This window comes from Monodelphis domestica, chromosome 3 (genome assembly GCF_027887165.1).
Source record: "Monodelphis domestica isolate mMonDom1 chromosome 3, mMonDom1.pri, whole genome shotgun sequence".
In the NCBI taxonomy this organism is placed as follows: Eukaryota; Metazoa; Chordata; class Mammalia; order Didelphimorphia; family Didelphidae; genus Monodelphis; species Monodelphis domestica.
Genome location: NC_077229.1, coordinates 158679403 through 158697996, shown reverse-complemented (window position 1 = coordinate 158697996; position 18594 = coordinate 158679403). Strand labels below are relative to the sequence as shown.

Below are 18594 nucleotides of genomic sequence, written 5' to 3'. Positions count from 1 at the left end.
TTCTACTCCAAAAAGGACTCATGGGCCAACCTCCCCATTCTTCTCCTTTGACCTGTAACCTCAAGCCTCATTGTTAGCAAACTAGCAGTAAGGAAATTGACAAAGAAAACAGTTTTGGTAAGATTCTTCAGCCTCATCTGGACCCTTATTTTAAGATGAAAGAATACTATATATGCCTAGCTGGTACTGTAGAAGAGAACAAATGTAACTGATGGTAACTGTTGTACCCATCCACAGGGAACTCCATTTGCAAATTTTAAAAAAAATTAGAGTATGATATAATGTATTTCTACTAAATTCCAAAATTACAGTACTCGGGTTTTAATTAAACCTATTTTAAGCCATCTTGGTAGTAAAGAATTTCTACAGTTTCAAAAGTCTTTCATATATAAGGTACCATACCGCACTCTTTAAGTATGAGCTATTTTCTATAAACCTAGCTTTATGATTTATTAGCTATTGAAAGAGCTGTGCTAAATCATGTAAACATTTTAATCTAAAGAATGAAGAAAAAGTATTTGCGCTAGAAGTGAAGTTTCAAAATTCTTTAAGCTATTTTTTGAGAAAAATACAACTATAATTTTTAGAATTGTTTGGATATTTGTTTACCCCTTCACTCATTAAGCATAATGATACAGTTTTGCTCACTGAGGGAAAAGGTTTACAATAATAGACGTTTTAAGAGAACTTAAGCCAAAAGGGACCTTTGGGATCATCTAATCCAGGAGATCATGCATAATGTGGGGTCAGTAAATCCTTCCACAAGGAGAACATGGGTAGATTTTGGGGGGACCTGGGAACAAATGTGGAAAAAATGACGTCTTTATTTTTATAGGTCTCTAACTGAAATGAGCATTTCCTTCAGTTATGAGTATAGGCAACAAAACACAGTAGTTCATACTTCACCAGACTGTCAGGGTCTGTAAAAACTTGAACTCTGTACTCCAAACCCCAGAAGTCCTTGCTCTGGCTCCCAGAATGCTTTGTAATCTCACTGAGATCCTCACCCGGGTGGGATCAAAAAGTTCTATTTAACTGGTTGTAAAAGCCTACTGACTCTCTTTTCCTGTTTACACTTCCAGATGCATCTCATGATGTAGGTAAGGTGGAATAGGCCGCTCGGCCCTCCTACGCATGTGCTTTCTTACTTGTATATTCTTAAATTCTCAACCTTTAATAAACCCCTAGAAAATATAATACTTCTAGAGTAAAACTAATTTCTACTTTGCCTCAGTTTCCCCTAAATTATCATCTTAAGTCTATGACTCAAAAATGGTTAAGATTTTCTGATCTTTGGTCAGACATCTCCTTATTTGGCACATCAAGAAACAAGCCCAAAGAGCTTCAATAGCTTTTGCAATTTGGTAAATGGTCTTTGGCACAAAAATTAACCACTCACTGCTGATGTGTTTTTAAGCCAATGTGTTTTTAAGCCAATTTAGATTAATTCTCAGATTGGCAGGAATGTAATGTCACCAGGTCCTATTTACAAATTGGTAAGACCTGCAGTAGACTGCCTTCCACAGGCTTTGAAACTGGAAGAGCAGAGAGACAAAAAGAGAAAAGTGACTCTATTCTCTGACTCAATTTTCATGTCTGGGTTTATGTGCTTAAGGGGTTCACAAGCAAAAACAAAGGCTCCATATAAAGTAAAATATTTACAGCAGAACTTTTGTAACAAAGAACTGTAAACAAATGTCTTCTATTTGGGGGTGATGACTAAATTTTGGTACATGAATGTATTGTACTGTAAGAAATGATGACCATGCTAAGATTTCATTCACATCTCTTACCTCTTATTTGGTTTTTTATTTGATTTATCTAGATTTGATAGTGGTTAATTTCAGGTCTCCCACTAGTATAGATGTACTCTCTATTTCCTCCTTCAACTCCACTAGTTTCTCCTTTAGAAATTTGGATGCTATAGCATTTGGTGCATATATGTTGAATACTGATATTTCCTCATTGTCTATACTGCAAAGGTAGTATAGGATATAGTATCAGGATGTAGTTACCTTCCCTCTCCCTTTTAATCAGATCTATTTTTACTTTGGCTTTGTCAGATATCATGATTGCAACTCCTGCCTTCTTTCTCTCAGTTGAAGCCCAATAGATTTTGCTCCAACCTTTAATTGTAACCTTGTGAGTGTCTACCATGGGTGTTTCTTGTAGACAACATATAGTAGGATTTTGGTTTCTAATCCACTCCACTATTTTTTTTTTCATTTTATGGGTGAGTTCATCCCATTCACATTCAAAGTTATTATTGTCACTTGTGTTTTCCCCAGCATTTTGAAATTCTGTCCTAGTTGTGTCCTTTCTTCTTTTGCTATATTCTTTTAAACTAGTCGTTTTGCTTTTAATCAGTCCCCCTAATCCCCACCCCTATTAATATGCTTCCCTTTCTGCCCCCTCCCTTTTTGTTCCCTTCTTATTTTTTTAGGGTCTATTAAGTTCCCTCCTCCCTCTCTTTCCCTTCTCTCTTTTTGTACTCCCCATCCCTCCCACCCCTCGCTTAGTTTTCCCTTTTCACTTTCCCTGTAGGGTAAGATAGAATTGGATTTAAATGCTCTTCCCTCTCAGAACTGATTTCACTGAGGTTTAAGTATTACCTATTAGCACTCTCTTCCTCTCCTTCTTATAATAGTATTCTTCCCCTCCCCTTCCAATGTGTCTCTTTGTGTGATAAAGATTATCCTATTTATCTTATTTCTTCAAGTTTCTCTTGGTGCCATCTTTGATTTCCCCCCTCCGTTTTTCTTTTTTTGCATATCATCTTATACCACTTATTACCCCAATTTCTTCCTGTGAATGATTCTTCTAATTACTATAATAGTGAATATAATTTTTGAGAGTTACAAATAACATTTTCCCCATATTTTAATATAAACAACTTGATCTTATTGGAGCCCTTAAAGAAGAAAGTTTAAATAGAAAAACACTTTTTCCCCTTTCCCTCTCTCATTTACCTTTTCATGTTTCTCTTGATTTTTGTGTTTGTATTTCAAACTTTCCACTTAGTTCTGGTCTTTTCTTTACAAATACTTGGAAATCTTTTTTGTTGAATCCCCATACTTTCCCCTGGAAATATATAGTCAGTTTTGATGGGTAAGTGATCCTTGGTTGAAGACCCAATTCTCTTGCCTTTCTGAATATCATATTCCAAGCCTTGCAGTCCTTCCTTTAGTGTAGAAACTGCCAGATCTTGTGGAATCCTGATTGGTGCTCCTTGATACCTGAATTGAATTTTTTTGATTTCTTGTAAAAATTTTTCCTTAGCTTGGAAGCTCTTGAATTTGGCAATTACATTCCTGGGAGTTTTGAGGATTTGGTGTAGAGGGTGTTCTATGAACTCTTTCAATGTCTATTTTGCCCTCTTGTTCAAGAACATCAGGGCAGTTTTCTTGGATAATTTCTTGTAGTATAATGTCAAGATTTCTATTTATTTCTGGATTTTCAGGTAGACCAATGATTCTCAAATTGTCTCTTCATAATTGGTTTTCTTGATCTGTCATCTTGTCAGTGAGATATTTTGTTTTCTTCTATTTTGTCAGTCTTTTGACTTTGCTTTATTAATTCTTGCTGTTTTGCAAGATCATTGGCTTCCAATTGCCTAAATCTGGTCTTCCTGGTCTAAAGACTGGTTTTCCTTTTCGATTTGGTCTATCCTACTTTTCGTGGCTCCAGCTGTTTCTCCAATTGGGAATTCTTGTCCTTTAAACTGTTATTTTCATTTTGAACTATTTCCCACTTTTCCTGCCAGAAATCTTCCATCTTTTTGATAAGCTCCAATTTAAATTCTTCAAGAACTTGTGGCCAATTTCCATGGGGGGGAGGGGTGCACTTAATTTGTATTTCCTCTTCTATTTCCGCTGTAGTCTGGATTTTTCCTCCATATAAAGTATCCAGGGTCAACCCCTTCTTCTTGTTTTTCTTGGTGTTGGGAAGTTATTCCTAGCTACTGTTTGCCATCACTATGGTGGTTTTTCCTTTCCTTTCCAGTCAGAAATCTGAGTGAGGAGGCTCTCTGTGTATGGATCTAAGGAGCAAGGATTTTGTCTGAGACCATCTTTTGAGTCTCTGCAGCTTCTACTGTTTGCTGCCCTTCTCTGTGCTATCTCCCCATGGGAGCCCACAGTCTGCCCTCTTCAGCCTGCTGGGGTTTCAGATTTAGCTGCTCTCAGGGGTAGGTCTTTGGTGATCTTAGTCAGTTGGCAAAGACCTAGAGGTACCCCTCTAGGTCTTTGGTGATCTTAGTCAGTTGGCAAAGACCTAGAGGTGCCCCTCACTCGCTCTAGAGGTGCCCCTTGCTCACTCACTGATTCTAGTGGGCGCTGGCTCTGACTCTGGCTCCATAGGTGGGGTGGGGGAAGGTAAATCAGCTTGCGTTTTGTTGGAAGTTTTTTCACCCCCTTAAGTGTGGAAATGTCCAAATCCCACATACCTTCAATGCTGTGCCCTTCTGTAGAGTCCCTTTGTTCATATGAATTTGGGTGTTGTTTTTTTTTTTGGGGGGGGGGGTTGGTCTTTTGAGGTAGTCTATATCAGTAGGTGCTGAGAAGAGGAAGAGTCCTGCATCTAGACTGACATTATGTTTACCTGGAAGTCAGATGACCATGATAAATGCAAAGAAGTAAAGAAATATTTACATGAACTGATAAAAAGTGAATTAAACAGAGCCAGGAAAATAACATACACAATGATATAAATTGGAAGAACAACCACCACAAAATGATTGAACCTGAATGCTGTCCAAAAAGAGATATGAGAAGTCCCCTCCTATTTCCATAAATAAGGATTCACATGAATGGAACCTTGTATAAAATGTCAGATTTTTTTCTACTGTATTGTTTGATTTTTATGTTTTTTTTTTCTCTCTAGTAAAAAAAAATCTTTGCTATAAAGAAATTCTCTTATAATGGGGGATATCTAGACAGTGGGTTTTTTGGGGTTTTTTTTTTAATAAATATCCCTATTTTTTTTAAGTTCATTCCACCTGGTCGCCTGCTGGACACGGACCCTGTTACTGTCCCTAGGGTAAGATAACTGACCCTCTGACTCCAGAGCTAGCATTATTTTCACTGAAGTGTTGGCTATGTTGAACTAATTATAAAATTATTCCTATTTTGTAGAGAATGCAAAGAGTTAAGTCCTCCTTGCCTAGTTCCCCTCTTCCCTAGCATTCTTTTTTTTTAAACTGGGAATCTTTATTCAGATTAGCAAACTCATTCCTTAAGCTCCAGACTTTGGGTGAGCCTTTTGAGGAAGGAGGGAAGAAGGGAGAAGAGAAGAGAAGAGAAGAGAAGAGAAGAGAAGAGAAGAGAAGAGAAGAGAAGAGAAGAGAAGAGAAGGCAAAGTCAGCCCACCTTCCTAGACATTCCACTCCATAAATATGTCCCAGGCTACTGGGTAAAGAGGGGAATAGGTGGGATGGAATGCCAAGAAGGGAGGGACCAAGGAGAAAAAGCCAGATATATGGCTTTCAAAGTCTAGCTGTGGCCAGGACAGCAGCCACTATGGGACCCTTCCTATAAATTAAGTCTCCATAGTAGCAAGGCTAGAGGTGGCAGGAGCAGAAAGAACAACCTTGTGGACGAGAAATTGGTCCCATGTTCAGCTCCTGTCAAGGCATTGAACCCTGGCCTAAAGAATGGCTATAAGGGTACAAATTCCCAAGTGAGAGAACAAGCCAGGGTGGGAGAAGGAATAGGAATGTTGATGGAGCCAGGTGCCCCTCAGTTTTGGTCCAGTAGAAGAGGAGGACAGAGCACTTGATCCAGTTTTGCTGACTGAGGGAGGGAGAGGAGTATATTACAACCAGTTCAGGGTGAAAAGGCACTGGCTCACCAGCTGTAGGCACAATAGGAGGCACAGGCACTGTCAATGAGGAGGGGGTAAGGCAGAATGGAAAGAGGTGGGAACAGAAGGGGCTTGAGAGTTCCTCACGCTTCCTGGGAATGTCATTGCTAGAAAAGAGGGTAAGGAGGAGTATTGAGGAGAAGTTTTGGCATGGCATCCCATAACCAGTAATGCCCCCCTGAGATGCCCCATTGTTGGTGCCCATTTGCAGCCTGATGACATTCTTGCCTTCCTGCAGCTGGTTATCTGTGAAGTTTCTCGTGTTCTCCTTGGATTTCTTAGGGAACCAGTTAGGATCTCATGAGAAGAACCCATCACCCCTGGCCATTGCCAGACCACCAAAGTTCATCAGTGTCCACTGCACACAGGCCATGTTCATTCCTTCCCAGAGATCCACAGTTTGGAAGTTATCAGTGGCATTGATGCCATAGCACTCTGCTGCCTTTAGGAATGAGAAATCCATTCCATCTGTTTGAAGGCTATGTTCGAAGCCTGGATCTTCGTTACTGGGCCCTGGCCATCAGCATACAGCCCATTGATGAGCTCACACAGTACCATGCCCAACATCCCTGTGACACTGTGTGATAATCCATTCAATGAAGATCTGTTCCAGATCAGCATCATACCGTTTCTCAATTTTCTGCTGTACCTCCCAGCTCAGTCCATAAGCAGATCCCCTTGTTGGCCAGTCTGGGGTGATATGCGTAGATGCAGATATCTTTACAGCTGGGCTGCTAATGGAGAGTGGAGTGGGCTGGGGCGTGGCGCACAGTGAGTGGCCCCCTCTAGCATTCTTGAGCAAGGACAGGCAAGGAGTACAACCTCAGAGAAGAGCAAGTTTTAAGACTGGGAGGCGGAGCTAATCAAGGACATTGCCCCAGGTGTCTGTCCGGTTACTGCTAGAAGAAAAACAATGAGTTCCGGGAATTCTAAGAAGATAACATTTCCCAGAGCCTAGTTTGGTGACTGTGTAGTTTCCTAAGCTAGATGGGTTTGACTTTCCCACAGGAAAAAACTATAGCTTGACTACTGTAGCTGTTTGGTGTATGTTAGTGGTGAATTAAAGTATGAACTGCTGAATATCCGAGGCATGAGTGCTTTCATTTCCCATTCACCGGATCTAACCCCCATTCTATGGAACCCTGTGCGGCACTCCAGCTTCCTACATCTCCCCCCACCCCACCCCATTCCCTACCCTATTTATTGTATAAAACAATAATTAGGAGTTCAAACTAATTGTACATTTGGTCCCTTTGCTTTGGCATGGCAAATAATTCATTTTATCCAGCAATGCCAAAGCAAAGACCAGACGGCTTGGAGGAGGAGTGGTAATTGGATAGGGCACTCTTTATAAGTTTGTGAATGGCCTCAATCCAACTCAAGAGAACTGTGGCAGTAGCTGTCAAATGACCTCATTTCATTAGCTTTAAAAAAAAAATACGCATCTATAGTTAGCTTCTAGTTTCAATGATTCCTTTCTATGACTACCAAAGTTCCTGAACAAATTTATAAGAAAAGTCTTGGCACTTGGGTACCCCAAAATACTTATTTCTAGTCCTCATCGCTTAAATACTAGGTAAGATAGAATTCCTCTCCCTTAATTTCTTCTTCTGCACAACAAATCTGATAAGGTTCATCTGCCTTTCAGGAAATGTCAGATACCTAAAATTGGAATGAGCAAAAAAGCAGGTACTTTGATATGTTTTGTGTAATCAGTAGGTACTTAATAAATGTTGCTGAATTGCCCAGAGAAAGGCAATTTGAGAAGAGAAAGCTGAATTTAGAGTCAAAAAACTGTTTCAAATTTTATCTCTGCTTTTTCCTACTGGTGTAAACTTACCCAAATCATTTCTTGGAGCCTGTTTCCTTACTTGTAAAATGAAGGAGTTGAACTAGATAATCTTTAAGGCCTCTCCTAGCTTGAGATTCCATGAAAATCTATGAACATAGAAAGAGGCTATTTGTGGCAAAGATACTACCATTGAGGATAGTCTTTCCAAAATTTAGGAGAATAAAGGGATTGTATCTGAAAGAAATAACCTTTGTTCCTATTCCCTAAGATTCCCTTCATGCCTTTTATATTTATATCCCTTTGGGGCATAAAGCACAGTAACTAACTAGCACATAAATGAGCTGAATAAATGTTGAGTTGAGGAATATTTATTTTCGAAATGTTAATAATAATATTATTGCCTAATTTTCAGATGAAGAAATCAAAGCTATCAATAATTATATGAAAATCTTCCAAATCACTCAAATAGAGAAATGCAAATTAAAACAACTGAATTACCATCTCACACCTGTTTGATTAGCCAATATGACATAAAGGAAAGTGATAAGTGTTGGAGGAGATGTGGCATAGTTTGGACACTGATCCAGCCATTCTGGAGGGCAATCTGGAACTATGTCCAAAGGGCTCTAAAACTGTACTTTGATCCTATAATCCCCCTACTGGATCTGTATAACAAAGAGATTACAAAAGAGGGGAAATGATCTGCTTGTACCAAAATATTTATAGCAGCTCTTTTTGTGGTGGCAAAGAAAGTGAGGGGTTGTCCATCAGTTGGGGAAATGGCTGGACAAATTGTGGTACATGTTGGTGATGGAATACTATTTTGCTTTAAGAAATGATGAGCATGATGATTTCAGAAAAAGCTGGAAAGATCTACATGAACTGAGGCAGAGAGAAATAAGTAAAGTCAGTAGAACATTGTACACAGTAATAGCAAAGCTGTACAATGATCAACTGTGAAAGACTTGACTCCTCTCAGCAATACAATGATCCAGGACATTTCTGAAGGACTTATGTCAAAGAATGCTATCCACCTCCAAAGAAAGAACTGTTGGCATCAGATGCAGATGAAAGCATACTATCTCTCACATTAGTCTATTTACAGTTTTATTTTGGGGTTTTGGTTTTATATGAGTATCTTTTTTTTACAACAATGAGACGACCAACATAGAAGTATGTTGTAAATCTTGAAATTTCTCAGACTTGTGAATGTTAAAAATTTCCACATTGAGGAATCCTCCATTGGAACAAATTCCCTACTGGAAACATTCCCCATTTTGATGTGAGAACTCGCCAGGATCAGAAATGGGAGGACCTCTACTCCACCCGTACTTAAGACTGCTTTAGGTGAGAAAACTCCTTGCTAAACAATGAAAGTACTTGGACCCATGCTTATAATAAGGCAAGGAGTTCTTTGAGCCATGCCTGTTTTTAGAATTGATACAATGGGATGCTAGGTACCTATAAAGGTTGGGCAGGTTTTCTCTTGATGGGATTAGTCAACTCAGCAGTGTTTTTTCTGGTTCAGACTTACTGAGGGGATTAGTCGATTTAGCTGGAATTCAGATGGGCTGTCTTTTAGAAAACATCTATGGTGATTGGTAGATGGAAGAACTTAGGGGAGGTGACATAGGAAAAAAACCCCTATATAAGAAAAGGAATCTCTTGAGCAAGGGATCCTTAAATCCTTGGAGATAGATCCTTTTGGAGGAGGCCCTTTGAAGATCTCTTGAGAAGAAGTCCCTTGGGAGGCTGACTCTGGCTGGAACTCCCTCTGGGGAGACTCTGTTCCCCAGACATCCTTGCTTAAAACAAATCTTGTGGTGAGTGATAAAAAACTGACTGATTCTCTCTTAAGACTCAGGTCTAGGCCATGTTGGCTTGAGGCCCTTCATACTTATACCTTTTCTCTCTCTCTCTCTCTCTCTCTCTCTCTCTCTCTCTCTCTCTCTCTCTCTCTCTCTTTGATTACTCATTGTATTGTTAATTAAAATCTCTATAAAACCCAATTGACTTGGGTATATTCATAATTGGGAATATATTCCCTGGCGACCACCTTATATTTGATTTAAAAACCAAGACATTGTAGTGAAACATATTTCCTGCGGTCAAATTTACTCACCCTCTCTTATATCTATCACAATTTATATCTTCCACCATTTTAACTCACTACAGTTTACAACATCAACCATTTTAATTATTACAGTTTATGTCTCTACCTATTTTAAATCTTACAGTTTATGGCTCCCACTCTTTTAACTGCCACAGTTTAAGGCTCCAACAATTTTAAATGTTACAATGTTTTACATGATAATACATGTATAATCCAGATTAAACTGCATACCATCTCTGAAAGGAGGGTGGAAAGGGAGGGAAACAGGAAATTTGGATCTTATAATTTTGAAAAACATCAAAAATTGGTACCACATGTAATTGAAAAAGTAAAATATTTTAATAAAAAATTAATATGTTGCCTGTACATAATTAGCAGTTAACATATATTTATTGAATTTTGGATTAGATAGCAACTATCAAAGAGGCAGGATCAGGATCATGTCAGACCAGTCCTTGGGTTGTTGGCCAAGCCTGAGTAGTCTTTCCTCTGAAATGCTAATTACAGAATCATAGACCATATCAAAAAGGATGTCTAAAGAGTCCATTGAATAAAAGCTCTGTGAATACAAATTGTAGAGAGCAGAAGGACAAGTTCTTCTGAGGCAAATGTAAAAGGGAGAGGGTTTGGGGGATAGATCAAATAGGGGGCCAGTGTCAGTAGGTCGACTGTGGGTTAAAAGGCCAACAGACACTCTGACCAGGGCAGAGCCTGGTCTGAGATCACACACAGACCACTCAGTAAAATGGGAAAGTAGGTTTTATTAAATAGAATAGGTTAGAAGGGTATGGGATAACCCCAAAGCTAATTTTCTAACCAATACCCCAAGAATCTAATGTCTCTTCACAAAGATTCTTCAGAGTGATTATCCTATACTAATTCTCTCCTCACTTCCTAAAAATTCCCAGTCCCTGTTCTTGATAAGCTACAACTAAAACCCCCTTAGATTGGATTAAGGTACTGGTCTGTGTAAGCCTGGTAGGGCCCAGGGAAGGTCCTGGATCCAAAAAGGACCCAGATCTGGTCTCACAATCACTGCAGACAGTTGGTCAGGATCACCAGGTTCTGCTCCAATGAAATACAGCACACAAGAGAGCAAGCAGGGCAGGAACAAGGAGATGATCAACCACTAAGGAAAAGCAGCCACACTCTCCAGATGCCTCCAGAGAGACAGACAGCTAACCCCTCAATTCCAGTCTAACCCTTCCTTCAAAGTTCCAGAATCTTTTCTGCTGATCTCATGCCACTCCCCTTTGCAAACTACCCACTTTCCTATTTAGCTTAACTTTTCCTTGTAATCCAAGAGAGAAAGATATTTAAGTAGTCCTGTAATCCTTCATAGTACAAAGCTATACCCTTACCTACCAAGTATTCAATAAACATGTATGCCTTCTCCAAAATTCAAATGAATATCTGGTTATTCTTGTTCTTGGCCAGCAGGGAGCACACAAAGCCTTTCTCATGGCCTTCTCAAAAGCTAACTGCTGTGTAAGAAAAGCAAATTGTATTCCCCTTTTTTCAGGTCTGCTCAATTACATGAAGGCATAATTGAATTCAAGTCGAATTTGAGTATTTCTGATGGCATATTTTAAAATATATTATAAAATTATAAATTTGAAGGTCTAGGTAACATTTTAAAGAGTTAAGCAGGAGCCCCTTTCTGCCTGCCCGCCCCCCAAAAAAACATGAAGGTAATTCAGCTCATCCATTCAGATATGTCCATTTAGATCATCCTGCAGATACAGGAAGAGCTATTATTGAAATGGTTTTCTTTACAATGCCAACTCTAAAAAGAATCCAATGATCTCTTAATTAAATCCTTTGATTCTAACCTTTTATAATAAGGACAGCCAGATAACACAGTGGACAGATTGATGGACTTGGAGTCAAGAAGGCTTTAGTTCAACTCCAACCTCAGATCATTTACTAGCTGTGTGACACTGGACAAATCACTGAATCTCTGCCTTAGTTTCCTTGTCTATAAAATAGAGATAATTATAGTATCTGCCTCCCAGGGTTATTGTGAGAATCAAATGATATAATATTTTAAAGCACTTTATAAACCTCAAAGCAGTATGTAAATGCTACTGCTATTACTTGAGAGAAACAGTGAATTATCTGCAAAATAAAATGTGTTTTATCCTTGTTCCTTCAAATATATTGCCTCAGGTTCTCAGTTATCCAGGGACTCCTTCTGAAAGATGATAATAATCAACAAAATTTTATCTTTTTATGATATTCTCAGTTCAAATGAAAGTGGTGCGGGGGATAGAGCCCTGGACCTTGAATAAGGTAGGCCTGAGTTGAAATCCAGCTCCAGATATTTACTAATTATAAGATCTTGGCATACAGTGTCAAGTCACTTAACCTCTATCTGCCTCAGTTTTCTCAACTGTAAAATGGAGGTAATAATAGAACCTACCTCCTAGGGTTATTGAACAAATTAGTTAACATAGGAAATGCTTTGTAAATCTTACAAGAACAATACAAATGATAGATATGATAACATCGTTGTTGATGATGTTGATGACAAGGATGATAATTTTAGCCTATGATGTGGTAGTTCGAATTTAATGAACAAGTTACAGATAATCACTGAGTCTAAATTTGAGATGGTGGGCAAAAGATAGCCTATATGTAGATAAGAGACAAAAAGTGAGAACCAAATAAAAACTGATGTATATCATGTGCTGTTTCCCTATTAAGACACTACCTCAATGGCATACATAACCCTTCATAGGATATTTTTCCATTTCCACAAATACATCTCTTTGTTGATCTCTATTTTTGGCTTTGGATCTACAGTGGGAGGTCATTTATCCTGACATGCCAGAAGGAACTGCTAAGGAGGCTGTAGCCCATTTTATTACTTCCAAGCTAGGGTTCTGTGAGCTTCCTCTCTGTGTGGTTAGATCATCAAAAATCAATCTGACCAGGGGGCAGCTGGGTAGCTCAGTGGATTGAGAGCCAGGCCTAGAGGTCCTAGGTTCAAATCTGGCCTCAGACACTTCCCAGCTGTGTGACCCTGAGCAAGTCACTTGGCCCTCATTGCCTAGCCGTTACCACTCTTCTGACTTGGAACCAATGCACAGTATTGATTCTAAGACAGAAGGTAAGGGTTTAAAAAAAAATCAATCTGACCAACCCATGTGATCCCAGTTCTCCCAAATCTTAACTTCAACTACATTAGGATTTAATGTCATACTTTCAATTGTTATGCAAAACTACTATTTTTAAAAGTCCATTTAATCAGGTTTTCTATGTTTTGTGTGTGTGTGTGTGTGTGTGTGTGTGTGTGTGTTTTGTTTTTGTTTTTTTGCAGAACGATCATGGAAGACATTGGCTGTTATGTTGCCCAGGGTCTTTTATATGAGGATGCACACAATAAATTCTTCCTGGATTTCAGTGCTTGAGAAAAGTCTTTCATCAGACTCAGTAACCCAATGCATTTCCCCTTAGGCTCTGGCTGCCAGGAAACTTAAAGTTAAATCCCTTGCTCATTTTTGACATCCATTTTTCTACTCCTTTTTAGCTGGATTTTGTACTGTTTTTATTTTTAACTCCCCCCCCTTTTACTAGAAATATGATTTTGTCAATAAATAGAGCTTCCAGTGAGGAATTTTCTCTACCAGATCAGATGACAACTCATCTATAATATGATTTTAGAAACAGTAGCTTGTGGCTCTCAAAGGTTAAGCAGCTTGTCCAGGGCCAGACAGCTAGTATGTGGATGATGCAAGACTTTCTTGTTATATATTGCATTTAATTTTATAGATCTTGTCAAATCCTTTTTGGAAGCAGGTAGAGTATAAATCTAAAGTAATTAAATTAGGAGAATTTCTTATGGTGAAAGAATTATAAATTATACCTCAGCTTTAAAGTTAGTTATAGAAACTAGTTTGTATAAAGAATATACAGATATAAATTATAGTTATAGGGAGATGCTGCCATCAACAATAATAAAAACAACATCATAATAATAGCATTTAGATCATGCTCTAAGGTTTCCAAAATGTTCTGTGAATATTTCATTTGATCCTCATAACAACCCCAGGATCTTAGAAACTTTTATTATTTCCATTTTACAGATGAGGAAACTGAGGAAAACAGGTTAAGTGACTGGTCCTGCATATGCACAAGCAGCTGAGTCTGGATTGCACCTCTGAACTTCCTAATGCCAAGTACAAAGCCTATTCAGTGGACTACCTAGTGTGAAACTGCTATCTTTAAGTATCAAAGATTAAAGAACAGAAAATTTAAGCCTGTACGGTTCTGTAACATATCCATTTTCTCCATCAGAATGTTTATTTGACATTTTTACATTATACATGTCATGAGTAAAGGGTTGTCATATGTTTTTTCTTCTAGCCATGCACATGTGTGTCTCTTGTGTATAATTAGAGAGCCCCAGGCCCAAAAAATCATACAAATTATATTTATCCCACTGATGAACACTGGAAAAGTAGAAAGAACACTGAGCTAAAAGATATTTGTTTGAATTTCATCTCTGGTATTTTACTACCAATGTGACTTTAACATCTGTGGACTCAGTTGCCTCATCTGTTAAGAGAGTTGAACTAGGTGATCTCTAACCTCTCTGTGAACCCTAAAGGCAGAAATTTGTCCTGGACTCACTGATGGTCTGGATTCAAATTCTGCTTTTGATACTTCAGAGTTCTTAGAGGAACTGTGTTACCATGTGAAAAAGATTTAATCTGAGTCTCAGTTTCCTCATCTATAAAATGGAGATAATGACTGTGATTCTAATTTTATGGGCTATGAGACTCAATTGAAATTGTGTAATTAAACAACAGTTATTATTAAATGTTATAAACTTAAGTTGCTAGAGAAATGTTATAGTTATTACAAAGTTTCCCTTGACCTCTATAAAATGTGCAGCTGCATCTTAAGTTAGCAACTGTGGCAATAAATATTTTTCTTAAACAATGTCAATGTGGCAGTAACAGCAAAGCATCAAGGTTAGCTTAAAGTGCAGACTGACAAGAGACACAAGTAATCTTTGGCTATAAGACACTTTAGTTTACATGCTTATAGGTTGGGGCCAGGCAATTTCCATCAAATAAAATGGAATGGTCTGAAAAATAAGACCAAGACTGCATGAAAGTGCCCTGAAAATCACAGTCCAGGATGCCCTACATACTAAACTTAACAATGATAGTGACAAAAGTATGTCCCATAAGTATTGGTTTCAGGAACAGAGAATGTTTAGTATATAAAGGAAAAGACTGAGGGTACAACTCAGCCTATGCAAAACAGGATTTATCATTTCCCCCAAAATTCACCCTTTTTTATATTTCTATTGAGAGCATCATAAGCTATCAGATGCAATTGATGTATTTTTTGATTTGCTAAATAAAGTTCATCCTTCAATGAAAGCAAGAAAGATTCAGATTTTGCTACAAAGTGAAGAAAATTTTCTAAAAATAAGGTGCTGTCCACAAGAATGGATTTCCTTGCAGAGTTATAAACTATCACTAGAAGCCTACAAATGAAGGATTATTGAAGCCTAGGACTGCAGCTTAGAAAGGACCTCAGAAGCTATCTAGTCTAACTCCATTTTAAGGTTGAAAAAATTGAGGCCAAGAGAGGTTGGGTGACTTATCCAAGGTTACATGGGAAGTAAGCATCAGATATGAGATCTGAAGCCAAGTTCTCTGATTCCAATTTCCTTGCTATAAGGGTAAGCAGAATAAATTCTTTGGATTCACTGCTCTTTCCGCTGTATTACATTTGTTAGAAATTTTGCAGAGGGAATTTCTGTGCCAAATATTGGTTGGAATAAATTACTTCTGAGGTTCTTCTAAGATTCTTTGACTCTCATCACATTTAAAGTTTATTGATTTTTTTCAGCATACTCATTTTGGAAAAATCTGCCCACTCTGCTAATAACTTATCTCTGAGATTATCTTTCATTTTTACTATACATATGAATGTGTGTGCACATATATGCAAACATGTATAAACACCTACTTATACATATGATGTCTTCTTTATTGGAATGTGAGCTCCCTTATATAAGGAACTGTGTTTTTGTACCGTGCCTGGCATATAGCAAGAGCTTAATAAATACTTGTAGATTGGTTGATAAATTCCTCCTTCTCTGCCCAGCAAAGCTTCCCTTGTAACAAAAATGAAATCAAGGGAGAACTTCAGTAAATCAACAAATACATCAACTGCATCTGATAGCTCTTCTGCCTTAGAACCAATACACAGTATTGATTCTAAGATGGAAGGTAAGGGTTTCCTTCTGGCAACAAATCTTTTAAACATAAAGGAGATAAAAATACTCCCTTCAATTAGATAGATTAGGAGGAATGCCATTGGTGAGTCTAGCCAAAAATTAAGCTGAGGGTTCTTGTCTGAGACAGTGGTTCTAAGATATACTCATAATATATTACTGAGACAGCATGCACAAAATAGGAAGTTTGGCAGAACATTTTAAACCAGAAGGGACCTTAAAGATCATCTAGCCCAATCCCATCATTCATTCAATAAGCATTTTTAAATGCCTACTATATGCCAGATATTTTTAGTGCAAGGGATAGAAAAAGAGGCAAAGAATAATACCAGCCCTTGGGGTGCTTATAATCTAATGCAGAAGATAATATGCAAACAAACATATACAAAGCAAGTTATATACAGGATAAATAAGAAATAATTGAGAGTGAGAAACCATTGGAATTAAGAGGAGGTAGGGAAGGTTTCCTGTAGGAGGTAGGATTATAAAGGAAACAGGCAGATCAACAGTCAGAGTTATTGGAAAGGAAGAGGGGAAATGGGTTGCAACAAGTATGAGAGAGAGTTTTGCAAGAAGAGAACTGGCAACATGCCAGAGTCCAAGTGACAATGGATTCTGGAACACAGAGAAGGGATAGGAGGGAACACCAATGGTTACACAAGGTTCTTGAGCTTCCTGTCTCTGGAACTGAAGAAATTTTGACTTCCTGTCCCTTGGAGCCAAAGAGATCAAAATATTTTATCTCTGTTTTGTTCCTGACTTGAAGAAAACCTACTTTAAAGTAAAATCCAAGTGCTCTTGATTGCTCTGAAGATTAGCTCAGAGATCAGTGTCTATCAAGTATAAGGCTATAGGTTTGAATCTACTGTATAAACTTTTGTTTCTGTTATAATTTTACATATATGAACATATACATATTTAATACTATATATAGTGTAAAAAGAAATTCTTTATTCCTTTTTTAATTTAACAGGGGACCTGGAGGTTCTCTTACTATAGAGATGTGTAAGGATTAACCAATCTACAATGACAGGAAGTAGGAACCAGGGAGCCCCCTGCTGGGCCATTGTCAGTTGATTGGGGCTGTCAGTTTCTAACAGTTGGGGGTGGGGGTTAGTTAGGGCTGGAAGTTGTGGGGAAGTTGGTTGCTGGACATGAGTTGGTCATTGGGGGTTGGTTGCTAATGGTGTAGGCTTGGTTGGTGATTAATTGGTGGTTGGAGTTTAGTTGCTAGAATATAAAGGCAGGCCTGAGTGTACTGAGAGGGATTTTAGCTTTAGAGGACTTTTTGCCTTCTGGGCTTTGGGCTTTTGGTTGGGGCTATTAGGTTGTTGTTGGGGTTTTTTCCTTCCTCGAAGTTTTTGTATTGGGTTGGTTTTTTTTTTATTTTGATTGGGTTTTTTTTGGGGGGGGGTTGGGTTTTGGTTTTTGGTTTTGGATTTTGATTGGGTTTTTTTGGGGGGGGGTTTGATTAGGTTGGTTTTGATTGGATTGGATTGGATTGGAATTTGTAGGGTGGTTGTTATTAGCAGTAGTTATAGGCAGTTATAAGTAAATATAGGCCATTTTAGATAGTAATTTTAGGCAGTTATAGATAGTTATAGGATAGCTAGTTAGGTATTAGGAAATTTATTTCTCTACCTCTTTCCTATATTTCCCTCCTTTACTATATTCTTTTACTATCTCTACTTTAAACTAAATTGTTAATTGTTAAAAGCCACTAGAAGTTTTCTTTTCTCTGACTTAAAGCGATAATATTAATTTATAGCTCTTCTATTTTCTCATTAAAATGTAAATTATTAAAAGCTGTTCTTTTATTTTTGGCAAACTCCTAATTTAACCCTTACAATAGTATATATATACATATATATATATATATATATATATATATACATATATATACACACACACACACCCATATATACACATCTGTATGTGCATTTAATGGGCTGCCCTGTGAGGCATATTTTTAAAGAGAGGTTAGATATACTCTATGTGGGTAGTTCCTGAAGGCTCAATTCTAAAAATGTTTGTCTCAGTAATAAAATTCTCCACTTTTTTCAGTTCTCCTACCACCAAAGGAGAGACTTGTTCAGGATTTATGCAGAATGCAGAAATAAATTTATAATCTCATCATGGTTCTTCATCTAACACCATGTATCACACAGAGACTAAGAATTCAAACAAATAATCAAATCTAATATAAATATATTTAAATACCTCATATAAAGTCAGTTTCTAAGATACATTTTTTTTTAATTCAAGATAAAAGCCACTGGTAAGGCAATAAATAACAGTCAACAAAGAGGATCTCAAGAATTATTTTCCAAAGTCCTTGACATTGATTTTATATTTTCCTTGCCTAAGGGGGCCACAGCTAGGTCCCAGATCAGCCTCCATGGGGGCAAATTTAACCTAAACCATTCCAGGTCTACACACAACTTCCTTACTTACAATAGTATTAACTGGCATGGGGAATGGGGTGGGGGGGGCATTTGCTCATGCCCCTCCAGTTACATAAAAATCCTAGCCCAAAACAATTTAGTAAGTTGGATATTTGGAACAGCCACT

General features: G+C 37.9%; 1 pseudogene; it reads right to left on the bottom strand.

Annotated features, from left to right (window-relative positions):
* Positions 1-491: 491 nt before the first annotated feature.
* On the bottom strand, positions 492-17090 carry LOC100618985 (transgelin-2-like; annotated as a pseudogene).
* Positions 17091-18594: the final 1504 nt, after the last annotated feature.